Source organism: Panicum hallii, chromosome 3, assembly GCF_002211085.1.
Source record: "Panicum hallii strain FIL2 chromosome 3, PHallii_v3.1, whole genome shotgun sequence".
In the NCBI taxonomy this organism is placed as follows: domain Eukaryota; kingdom Viridiplantae; phylum Streptophyta; class Magnoliopsida; order Poales; family Poaceae; genus Panicum; species Panicum hallii.
Window position 1 is genome coordinate 45,522,762 of NC_038044.1, and position 12,122 is coordinate 45,534,883.

At 43.3% G+C, this 12,122-nt stretch overlaps 1 long non-coding RNA gene across 2 annotated transcripts; it reads left to right on the forward strand.

Moving 5' to 3' along the window:
* Positions 1 to 159: 159 nt before the first annotated feature.
* Positions 160 to 10,869, forward strand: LOC112886738. 2 transcript variants are annotated; one of them, XR_003227419.1, is made up of 8 exons: positions 5,178 to 5,391; positions 5,495 to 5,562; positions 9,433 to 9,610; positions 9,684 to 9,834; positions 9,897 to 9,974; positions 10,067 to 10,268; positions 10,352 to 10,745; positions 10,815 to 10,869. It is a non-coding gene; the product is annotated as an uncharacterized LOC112886738 (long non-coding RNA). The 2 variants fall into 2 exon arrangements; XR_003227420.1 differs by lacking the exons at positions 5,178 to 5,391; positions 5,495 to 5,562 and adding an exon at positions 160 to 343.
* Positions 10,870 to 12,122: the final 1,253 nt, after the last annotated feature.

Below are 12,122 nucleotides of genomic sequence, written 5' to 3' on the forward strand. Positions count from 1 at the left end.
GCAAACCGGCCATAACAATTTCTCGAACTGATCAGATTGGTTTTAGATAGAGAACACAATAACACAGTTTAACCCCTCTATGAATTCTAGCATAAACCAAACTTGGAGTGCAACTTCTTTGATGAATTCTGACAGATTCGACTAGTTCCTGCACAAAGAAGAAGCAAATCCAAGTAAGTTGAAGCGTAAGCACAAGTAAATGCAAGAAATGGACACGTGAGGCAAACCAAATTGGAGACACGAAGATTTGTTTGCTCCATAATGAATCCTACATCTCCATTGAGGGGCTCTTTTGGATATGAGTCTCGCCCTTCCCTTGAGCTGGGTCCTTTTCGTTGTGGGGGTAAGATCGCAACTTTCACAAATTTGTGGTTACTCATCCACAAGCTTGAGAGCTAGCCAGCAATGTCTAGCCGTCTAACACAAGCACTCAAGGTATGGATTGCTCTCTAGTGCTCACATACAATCACTCTCTCAACTAAACTCAAGGATTTCAACCAAATCAAGCAAGTCTCACAAGGGGAGGTTGCGGATAGCTCAACTTGGGTTTGAAAGACTTCATTACACTCAAAACATAAAACAACCAGCAGACTTCAAAGGAGAAAGCAAGGGGTATAAATACCAACATTAAGAAACTAGTCATTATACACTACACCAAAGCAGCTCAATTTCGTGGGCCACCTCTAATTTCGTCGCCTAAGGCAAGCCGACGAAAATTACCAAATTATTTCGTCGGCTTGTATAAGCTGACGAAATTAGACGTATTTTCATCGGCCTGGCCCGGGCCGATGAAACAAAGTCTATATTTTCATCGACCTGTGTGGCAGAACCGCCTGAATTATTCCGATTCAAGTGCGCGGACCATCGCTATATAGGCGATAGGATCTCAACGCACTTCAAACGGAACAACTCATTGGTCTGTCGGGTCACCGCCCGATTCAACCACGGTGACACAGGATCGACGTAGGTTTACCTCGCACGAAGGCGAGTCCAGCCTTACAACAGCTCGCAATTTTTACACCACAAAATAATTAAATATTATTACACAGAGGTTTATTTTGTCCTAACTAATACAAATTTATACAGGCATTGTTTGAAAATTTCAGGTTTTAACTGTCATTGTTCAGGGGGCAGCGGAAAAGATAAAATAACGCGACGATATACGTCGCAGCGGTAGGCACCATACTTAGCCCCAAGCATGGCGTCATTTCGATGGGTCATTGCCGGCCGGGGACGGATCCCATTCCACGGACCAGCCAAGCGGAACAGAGCAGGGCTAAGGAGAACTAGCCACAGAGTCCTCGAATGGCATACCTGAAAACCACATTACTAGCAAGGCTGAGTATACTAATACTCAGCAAGGCTTACCCGTCAATTGGGTATACTTAGCCCATAACTAGACCATGAGAGGTTGAAAGGCTCTAGGTTTTCTCTTGCTGAAAAGCAACAGAGAGTATGTCTTCACTTTCATATTTTAGCTTTCAGATTCTAGTTTCTTTTAATCATTCTAGGTAAGCATCTATACTAGTGAAGCAAGGTAGGTATTAAAACATTCATCAATATTATTATTCCATCAAATATTGCTCTTGTTACTCTATGTGGCAGAAGTATCAAGCAATCTCAATCACCGCGAGAAACGGACGATTCTGAATCGAATTTCATAACCTTGCAAGGGATCCTAATTCACATGCTCGGAAACTTTCCTTTCCGGGCAACCTTCCCATCTTATTCCGGGGCGTGGATTAGGGCCACCACAAGCGACTGCAGGACCATACGCACATCCAATATGCAGGACGTACGTCTACAGCGTGACTGTATGACCGTACTCCTGTCTGCTATGCAGAACGTATTCCCACACGTCGGTGCGTGTGTACAACAAGACCAAAATTCGAGTGGTGGGGTAAGTCCACTAGCCGGGCCAATCAGGTATTAGGCTTACCGCGTACCATATTTACGGTATGTGGCTAGTATTTTCAAACACTTGACCACCACTACCAAACTCTGCGGTTTTATCAAACTTAAACCAACACAGACGGGAACCATTCCAATTCATGGTGCTGCACATAATCCCGTCCGTGATCCTTACAGTGATTGCAAAATAGTAAACAACCAACTCCTATATCGCGCAAGTGACAGGAAATCACTTAACTTCTGCCGGTCCTACTACCAGAGCATTTACTCGATAAGGACTCGGAAACATTACATAGGTTCCTAGGTTCATGCAACTAGAGTTTCATAACAACTCCTAACACTTAATGCACAAGATAGATATATAGTAATATAAGTGCATAATTTAAAATATTAGGTTATGCACCGGGGCTTGCCTTCTTGGATGGGGCTGGGGTTAGGAATGTCAATAACTTCCGAACTTTGGTTCGGGGCTTCAGTAAGACCTTCAGCAACGTTCACTTGGTCTTCAGAAATACCCTGCTCGGGTTCCTGGATCAACTCGTAGGTTCCGTCTCCAAGTGTCGTCGACTCTACATGATATGCAATAATTTGAATTAAGTGATTATTAAGTTAATAACTTCACTTCATGATAAAGTTGCAATCCAACAATTCATAGTCAAAGCATCACAAAACAAGGATTGGAATCCCAAGAATTTCAACCTACTTATGGTATATCAAACCAATTAGCTCTATTAGCATCATAATTAATTTCTATAGCTTCAAGCATAGGAGTGCTGAGGTTAGAAATTTAATTACACATACCTGAAGCTACTACAAGACTTCTGTTAATTTTTTTTCATATTTTTAAACCTAACAGAATAGAAGTATAAAAATGCACAAATTCAAACTTAAGATAATAAGTTTTTCTTTTAGCTTGAAATCTACAGAGGTTCTGGCCTTGAATTTTGATAAATAGGTTCACCTCTATCAGATGAGCTTGTCATAAATTTTTACTATATTTTTGAAAACAGAAACTAAGTTATTTGAATTAAATTCAAATTTTAAGTTTAATTCAAATCCTGAGGCAAAACATTGCTATAAAAATTATTTAAAATTTACATGCATTACTCAACATTAGAACAACACATGGTAAAAAGATCTAAGTAGAAAAGCATAAGTAGCATGCTTGAATAAAATTTACTTTATTTCAAACCTACTTTGCACAAGTTTAAATGGGTTCAAGTTAGAGTACAGTACTGGTGGTGAAATTTGCACACAAGTTCACTCATATCACAAACAAGTTGCATACCAAAAATCACATGAAATAAAGCTAGCATGCAAGAGATACATACAAGATTCCCTTTTGTTAAACTTTAAAATAACACTTAAAGCATTAAGTTTCAAACTAAACTTTAGTAATAGAAGTTGTAGAACTATATCCTCGAGTATAACAAAACTGGTTTGACAATTTTTGGATTTTTCTACAAATTTCTACAGATTTTCAAAGTTGGCTGATTTGAATTGAGGGGGGTACTGATATTCTGCAGAGAGGACCCTAGAAAGAAATGAAAGCTTGCAATTGGGTCCCTGGCCGGTTTGAACCGAGGGACATCACGACGGCGATCAAATTCCGGCGAGGAGGACCATCGGCGGCGAGGGGGAAGTGGGGGAAAATGTTCAGGAGCTCACGGCGGGCTCGGGGGTGGCCGGAATCGAGGAAGGAAGGTGCGGAGACGGCGGTTCGACGGAGAATTGAGCCGGCGTGGCGAGGTCCCGAGGCGGCGGTAGCATTCCGGCGGCCGGAGTGCAGGAAGGCGGCGAAGAAGTGGCTAGGAAGCTTCCACGCGTAGATGTAGTGCTGATGGTGAGCTCGGTGAGGACCGTGAGGGGGCGAAGCGGCGGGACGATGGTGAGACCGAGCGGCGGTAGTGAACCGGACTGCCGGCGCGGCGTTCTGATGGCGTGAGCGCGAGTGGATGGAGAAGAACTGGTCAGGGAGCTTCGGTGGGATGTATTGGTGCCGGTGGAGCACGGGATTGTGGGTGTGGGGCGGCGGAGATGGCTGACAACGGTGAGCAGAGCCGGCGGCGGAGCTGTGGCGACGGTGCCGAGCGGAGAAGAAGCCGAGGAAGCGAAATGCGACCGCGCGAGCGGATAAAAGTAGTCGAAGAGGGCTCCTAGTCATGCTACGGGACTAAGAAGAGGCACGGGCGAGTCGGAGCAGCTGCTGGCGACCGGCGACGTGATGTGGCGACTTCGGGCGACAGCGGCACGACGTGGCGGGGTAGGAGGAAGCCAGCAGAGGTCGGGCGAGCGGCGGGAGGGTGAGTTGGAGGGCCAGGTGGTGGATTTAGAGTGGCGAGGGGCAGCTGTCAGCGCGGGAGCTTGCCGGCGAGGGGCGGCGGGCGGTGGAGCAGAGCAGCAGAGAGAAATAGGGAGGGAGGGGAGAGAGGAAGACGACGAGGACTTCTCTATAATTTTCCAAAAGAGCAAGGGGTGCACTGTAAAGTAAAATTTTCTTTGAAACCATAGCTCAAATGAGAATATGCCCAAAAGCAAAAGTGTAGAGTTTAAAAAGATCTACAACTTTGCTTTAAGGGTCAGCTTCAAAAAGAGTTAGGGTTTTGAAACTATTTTGAAATCCGACAAACTACAAATTTTTACATAAAACCTATTTAAAAATCACATTCCAATTGAAACCTTATGGTATTCTTCTTCTTACAGTGGTTTAAAAGTAAATTCCTACCTTTACAAAACTAACCTTCATATAATTTGAAATTGCCCTACCTTCAAGCACATTTAGAAAAAGAACCCTAATTTTTCGATAATTACAAAAATACCCTTTAACTTGTATTTAGATTTTTAAACACATTCACAACAACAAACACAACTTCACACTAAACCTATTGTGTCTTGCTTCCTAAGTACCTGAATGTTACAGCCTGGCCCAGGCCGACGAAATAAAGTCTATATTTTCATCGGCTAAGCTGAGACCGACGAAAATACTTCTAATTTCATCGGCTCAAATCAGGTCGGTGAAAATAGCGGTGCCCTAAGTAGCTGCCTCCCCATGTTTTGTTTGTCTTGCTTACCCGCGCCCGCGCCCGCGCCGCCACCGCCCTTGCCGCCGCCACCGCCGCCGCCGCGCCCGTGCGCCGCTGCCGCCGCGCCCGTGCGCCGCCGCCGCCGGCCCACCGCCGCCGCCCCCGCGCCCCCCCGGCCGCCCCGCGGCCGGCCCACCGCCGCCGGCCCCGCAGCCCACTATCTACCGAGGGGTAGCCAACAGTGCGTTCAGAAACTCTGTGTCCACAGTCCAGTGCCACCGCTGCTGCGAAAGTGAAAAAATCTCAGGGACCCAGCGTTGTTGCGTGCTTCCGTTCCACGCCACCGCTGTTTCCCCGGCTGCACGCAGACATTTTGATCGACCGGTCACGTTCGCCGCCGGCCCTGCGGCCCACCGCCGCTGCCCCGCGGGCCCCAGGCCGCCAGCCCCGCATTGTGGTATGGCTTAGCAGTTGTGTTTAGTACTGCTGTTTGTTTCATAGGTTATGCTGCATTTTGCGATATCTGCTTACATTGAGATATTGACCCTCTATTTTGGCAGTGTGAGTGCTTCTGTATTCTTTCTCAACCCCCGCGCGCTGCATTTTGCCAGCCGAGCGCATCCTCCGGGTATGCCTGCCCCTTCTCTTTCCTGCTAGTTTTGAACTGACAGAATAACTATTAAACTTAGTGATGCATTGTTGTCCATTACTCTAAGGCCAGAAACTGTATTACTCTAAAAATATTTGTGTTACATATGCTTGATAATTTTTGTTTGCTTAGTATCGTTAATGAAGTAACATTTCTCACTTTCATTAATGAAGTAGCTAGTTTGAGAAAATGAGAGATGATCGAAGTTGGATGTTTGATGGTTGGAGAAGTAATGGAATGCCTACGCGAGAGTGGATGGTCAACACACAAGCTTTTGTTGATCATGTATTTTTCTTATCTCCTGGCAGTGGTTTGGCAAAGTGTCCATGTAACAAGTGTCAGAATTGTTCTCGTCAAGTCAAGATTGATATGGAGCGTCACCTCTGCAAGCTTGGTTTCATGCCGAATTGTGGGAGGTGGTACGAGCATGGGGAGTCACAGGAGCAGGAGGCATACATCCTAGTTGATAGCTTTGAGGAAAACAAAGATAGGATGGATGCAATGATGGATGATTTTGTCCAACAGGTTGAGAATGCTGCTGAGGTATCGGAATATTTTGGTCTGCTTGCATCATCAAAAGAACCATTACATGGGGCCACTACTTTATCACAGCTTGCTGCTGTGACACGGTTAATGGCTATAAAGTCCAAGTACAACTTTTCAGTAAGTTGTTAAAATGATCTTGTTGACTTAATTTTGGACATGCTTTCGAAACCTCACAAGTTCCTGAAAGACTTTTACTACTCAAAGAAGCTGTTAGCTGGTTTAGGGATGCCGTATCAGAAAATCCATGTGTGTGAGAACAATTGCATGTTATTTTGGAAGAAAAATAAAAATCTCAAGTACTGTTTGTTTTATAAGAAGTGCAGATACAAGAAGATGGTGAACAAAGATGGAAGTGTGCAGATAACAAGTGTGCCCGTTAAGGTGTTACGGTACCTACCTTTGAAACCAAGGCTTCAACGGTTGTACCTATCTCAAAAGACTGCAAAACATATGAGATGGCACAAAGAGGGAATTCGTAATAATACAGGATGCATGAGTCATCCATCTGATGGTACGGCTTGGAAGGCCCTCGATCATTATAATCCAAGTTTTGCAAGTGACCCCCGGAATGTGCGTGTTGGGTTGGCCACTGATAGCTTCACTCCCTTTAACTCAAATGCTGGCCCCTACTCATGTTGGCCAGTGATTACAATTCCATACAATCTTCCACCATCATTATGCATGAAGGATGAGTATGTGTTCTTGACGCTCATTATACCTAGGCCTGACAGTCCCGGTAAGCGTTTGAACATGTTCATACAACCATTAATTGATGAGCTGCATGACTTGTGGAATGGAGTTAGGACATATGACAGCAATAGGAAGGAATACTTCAACATGCGAGTAGCATTTCTTTGGTCTATTCATGATTTCCCTGCATATGGAATGTTCTCGGGATGGAGCACGCACGGTCATCTATATTGTTCGGTATGCATGGGTGATACAGATGCTTTTCGTTTGAAATATGGTGGCAAATTCTGCTTTTTTGACTGTCACCGTCGGTTCTTGTCTCATGATCACCCGTTCAGGAGTCAAAGAGATGTCTTTCGCAAGGACACAATTGTTACTAAGGGTCCACCCAAGTGTTTGACCGGTCAGGAGATTGTAGCAAGCCATTGTCGATTAATTGCCACAGATGATGGGTTTGAAGGGGTCAAAGTGGAGCATAATTGGACTCATATAGCTGCCATTTGGAGCCTTCCTTATGCTACTGCTCTGATCCTTCCACATAATCAAGATGTAATGCATCAAGAGCGCAATGTTGTAGAAAGTACAATTAGCATGGTTTTTTATTTCAAAGATAAGATTAAAGATAATTTGAAAGCTCGGCAAGACTTAGTTCAAATATGTGTTCGGCCAACCCTTAATATGAGACCCAATCAAGCTGGACATATGGGGAAGCCACGTGCTAAGTATTATCTTAAGCCTGCAGAGAGGAAAGAGGTTCTTTTGTGGCTCAAGAACCTAAAATTTCCTGATGGATATGCAGCTAATCTGAAACGGGCAGTGAACATTGTAACTAGAAAAATGAATGGTTTGAAGAGTCATGATTACCATATCATCATGGAAAGGTTGTTGCCTGTGATGCTACGTGGGTACCTCCCTGAAGAAATTTGGATAATGTTGGCTGAGTTAAGTTTTTTCTACAAGCAATTATGTGCAAAAGAAATTAACAAAAACACAATGAGAAAACTGAGTAAGGAAATACCTGTCTTAGTATGTAAGATGGAGAAGGCGTTCCCGCTTGGTTTCATGAATGTAATGCAACACTTGTTAGTGCATTTGCCTTATAAAGCTGAGGTCGGTGGCCCCGTACAATATAGGTGGATGTACTTTGTAGAAGAGACTTAAAGAGGCTTAAAGCAACCATCGGAAATAAAACACGAGTGGAGGGATGCATTGCTGAGACATTCTATCTCAAGGAGATCTCATACTACACTATCACATATTTTGCAGAAGAAAATAACATTAATACTCATATACCGCGATACCACACCTCGCATGGGACACCGAGGAGCAATCTCAAGTTGTTTCAGTGGACTGGTAAGGCCGTCGGTGCTAGTTTGGTTTATGAAATGTGCATACAAGAATGGAACACTGCATTGTTGTATATGTACACAAATATGGAGGAGATGGACAAATATTTCGTGTAAGTACCATCGTATATCTCATATGTGATCCACGTTTAGCGATGTACTTGTGCTAAATAAAGAATATGTAGGTTGTTTGCTCAAGAACAATGGAGATATGCACGACAACCAACTGCGAAAAAGCTTAAAACCTTACGGTGTGAGGGTTTACATGGTGGTCCCAATTTTGTCACATGGTTTAGAAAACATGTAAGCATTGCTACTCTAACTACCTTATTTATATAACTCGTTATGAGTTAACAAAATTTTAAAACTTGTAGTGCATGAAGCATAGTAGTATCCATGATGATCTAAGACAGCTTTCACATGGAAGCACGACTGCAAGGAGTTATGGTTGTTATGATATAAACGGATTTCGGTTCTGTTCAACCAAGTTTGAAGCAAAAAAATCCACATGCCACCACAACAAATAGTGGAGTTGTGACCACCACGAGTGCCTCAAATAGTTCTATCACAGACTATTTCGGTGTCATTCAGAATATAGTGGAGCTGAAGTTTGAAGGTTCAAAAGATTTAAGAGTTGTGTTCTTTTACTGCGATTGGTTCAATAATAAATTAGGTTCTGGGGTAAAGCATAACAAAAAACTTGGTTTAGTGGAGGTGAACCATAAATTGCAACTTTCAGGTTACAATCCATTTTTCCTCGCACATCAAGTTGAGGTGGTATATTATATGTCGTATCCATGCCGTTCGAAAAGTTTAGAACCATGGTGGATTGTTCAGAAAGTATGTCCTCCTAGTCGATTGCCTATTCCTGGATACGAAGGTTACGATGAATGTGAGCTTGATCGTACTGTTCCTGAAGCATATTAGGAAGATGAGTGTAATGGACCCTTTGAAGTTGATATTGGGATGGCACTTGACAAATTAGATGGTGACACCAGTGATATAATAGTTTCCGAGGTCCGTAAGAAAAAACGACCACGTCGTGCAACCAAAGTAATGTTGACAACATATGAAACGAGGTATGGTACTAGTCATGGTGACTCCATAACTGAAGAAGATAACCCCGAGGACTTTTAACATGTAATGTGATGTAAAAACTAGTTTTTCTTAGTAGTGTATTATTTGCTAATTGTTGTTATGAAACTTGTTATCTTCTATTTACCATTGCTTTATATGATATTAACTATCCATAATCCATTTCTTTCAGGATGAGGTCATTTGTGCACTCTTTGAAGGGAAAGAAGGATGTCTCCTCATCTTCAAGGAGTTAGGCAAAGAAGAATGATGGCTCCACATCTTCGGATAGGTCTTCTCTCTTTAGAGGCAGCAGTTCTCACCTCAGTCAAAGAAGTGCAATTCAGCGATGTCTAGACGAGGCTCAGCAAGTAAGTCATATTTAGTTTGCATGTGTAATTTAATTTCTTTAATCACACTAAATATCTACTTGTCTTTGAACAGCAAGAAGGGGAAGGTAGGGGTGCGGAGGAGGAAGAACATGTTGCGAATGTGGATGGCGATGGAGATGGAGGTGGAGAGGGAGATGGGTGCGAGGACAGAGAAGAGTGCGAGGAGAGAGATGGGAGGATACTGCTGCTCAACCTATGTTCAAGTACTTATGATCATTTCATTAAATATTTTATATGAGCTAGCTAACTAATACGATACATTTAGATTTAGAGGCAACATTGTGATGACTCCTATAGCAATCAATCCGGCAAATCGTCGACAGATTAGGCCACATGGGGATTGGTAAGTAATCTATTTTATTGTTGTGATTGTTCCATTTAATATATTATATAGTTTAAGTAAGAAACATGATGGATAACATGTTCTAATTGTAGGCAGTGGGACGACATTTGTTGGGAGGGAAGAAATAGGTTAAGACCTGTGAATGTAACATTGGGAACACTTTGTCGGTTTCACTACCCAGGAATGGTCACTATTGGAGGTGTGCTTCAGCTTGCATTGAAGTGGGAGCACTATAAGCTGCAATTGGATGATCAGGGCGTCACGACTGCAGCGAGGGTTTGGAATGAGTTCTGGGTACTTTTTTATCATAACTTGTATAACTACTATCTATTTGATTCATTTATAAGTTGTCTAACTAATTTATTTTTCCTTTTTAGAAGAGGTATCGTTTACCAGAGGGGGAGGAGCAGTGCCTACAAGCTAGGGCTCGTTCTGTGTTTGACAAGGCACCGACGAAGGTGGTTAGGGACATGATGTCCAATGCTCGTATACAGTGTGTTTCCTTATACTAAAAAAATAAAGCTGCAAGACATGAACAAGAAACTGGGCGCTTTTGAGATATATCTCCGAGAGGATGAATATCTTCAAGTTGATATTAGCGGTTTGCCTTGGTTGAGAAAGTGTCTAGATGCTTGGCGAGCACTTTGTGCTTATTGGGCTTCACCCAGCTTCGTGGAAAAATCCAAAATGAAGAGAGCTAATCGACAAGAAGGCCCACAGGTTACATAAAGATATGGGGCTGATGGACACCTTCGTTTCGCTCGTCGAATGGTAGGTGTTTATTATTTCAATTTGATTATTATGTACTTACTTGCAATATCACAATTTTATCTTTGGCAGGAGGCACAAAGTGGGGTGGCCCCAAGCTATATTGAGACATACATTCGAGGCCACTACTGTGGCAGAACCGCCTGAATTATTCCGGCTCAAGTGCGCTAGTCATCGCTATACAACCATTTTTGACTTAACGCACTTCAAACAGAACAACTCATTGGTCTATCGGGTCTCCGCCCGATACAACCACGGTTCAACAGGATCGAAGCAGGTTTACCTCGCATGAAGGTGAGTTTACAATTACATAACAGCTCGGCACCGGCGGCTCGACGTGGCAGGGCGAGGGGTGCCGGTAGAGGTGGCGCGGGCGGTGGGAGGAGCAGCCAGGCGACACATAGAACGGGAGAGAGCGGCGCTGGGCAGCAGAGCCTCGGGAGAACGGCCGGCGAGGGCGGCGGGGGCGGCGCAGAGAAGAAACAGAGGAGCCGGGGCTGGAAGAGGATGATGAGGACTGATTTGTGATTCTCCAAAAGTGCAGGGACCTCACTGTAATATCTTGGTAACTTTCTAACCATAGCTCAAATGGAAATGGACCCAAAAGAAAAAGTTTAGGGTTCAACAAAACCTACAACTTTGCTTTAAGGTTCAGTTTCAAAAGAGTTAAGGATTTACAAGTAAGTTAAAAGTTGGGCAAAAGTAAATTTTAAAAATAACTCTTTTTAACTACCACACTCAAAATGAATCCTAGAGGTAGTTTCACTTCTATCTATGGTTTAAAAGCAAGTTCTTGCACTTTTTCAAAACAACCCAAGCAGAACATGACTTTACCTCTCATTCTTGCACATTTGCACAAAAGAACCTTTATTAAATTATAATTATATAAATAACCCTTTTCCCTTAACCTTTAAATTTTTAAACATCACAATATTTCGCACACAACTTTATACTAAAATCTAGTGTGTGTCAATACCAAGTACCTGAGTGTCACAGCCTTCCCCCCCTAAACAGAATCTCATCCCGTGATTCTGGAACAAGATGGAATTGGATGATCAAGTTTAGAGGTTGGCTTGAAGGAAGTCTGGGAAATTATGTTGAAGATAAGATTCAGTTTCCCATGTTGCTTCTTCTTCCATGTGATGGTTCCACTGAATTTTGTACATTTTGATGGTTTCCCTCCTAGTGCTTCTTTCTTTGGCGTCTAGGATTTTGATTGGATGTTCAACATAGGATAGATCGGGCTGGATGTCAATGGTTTGAGATTCTATGATCTCAGTAGGAGTTTTAATGCACTTCCTAAGCTGGGATACATGGAAGACATTATGGATGGCTGCTAGTTGAGGAGGAAGTTGGAGACGATAAGCTACGGGTCCGCAG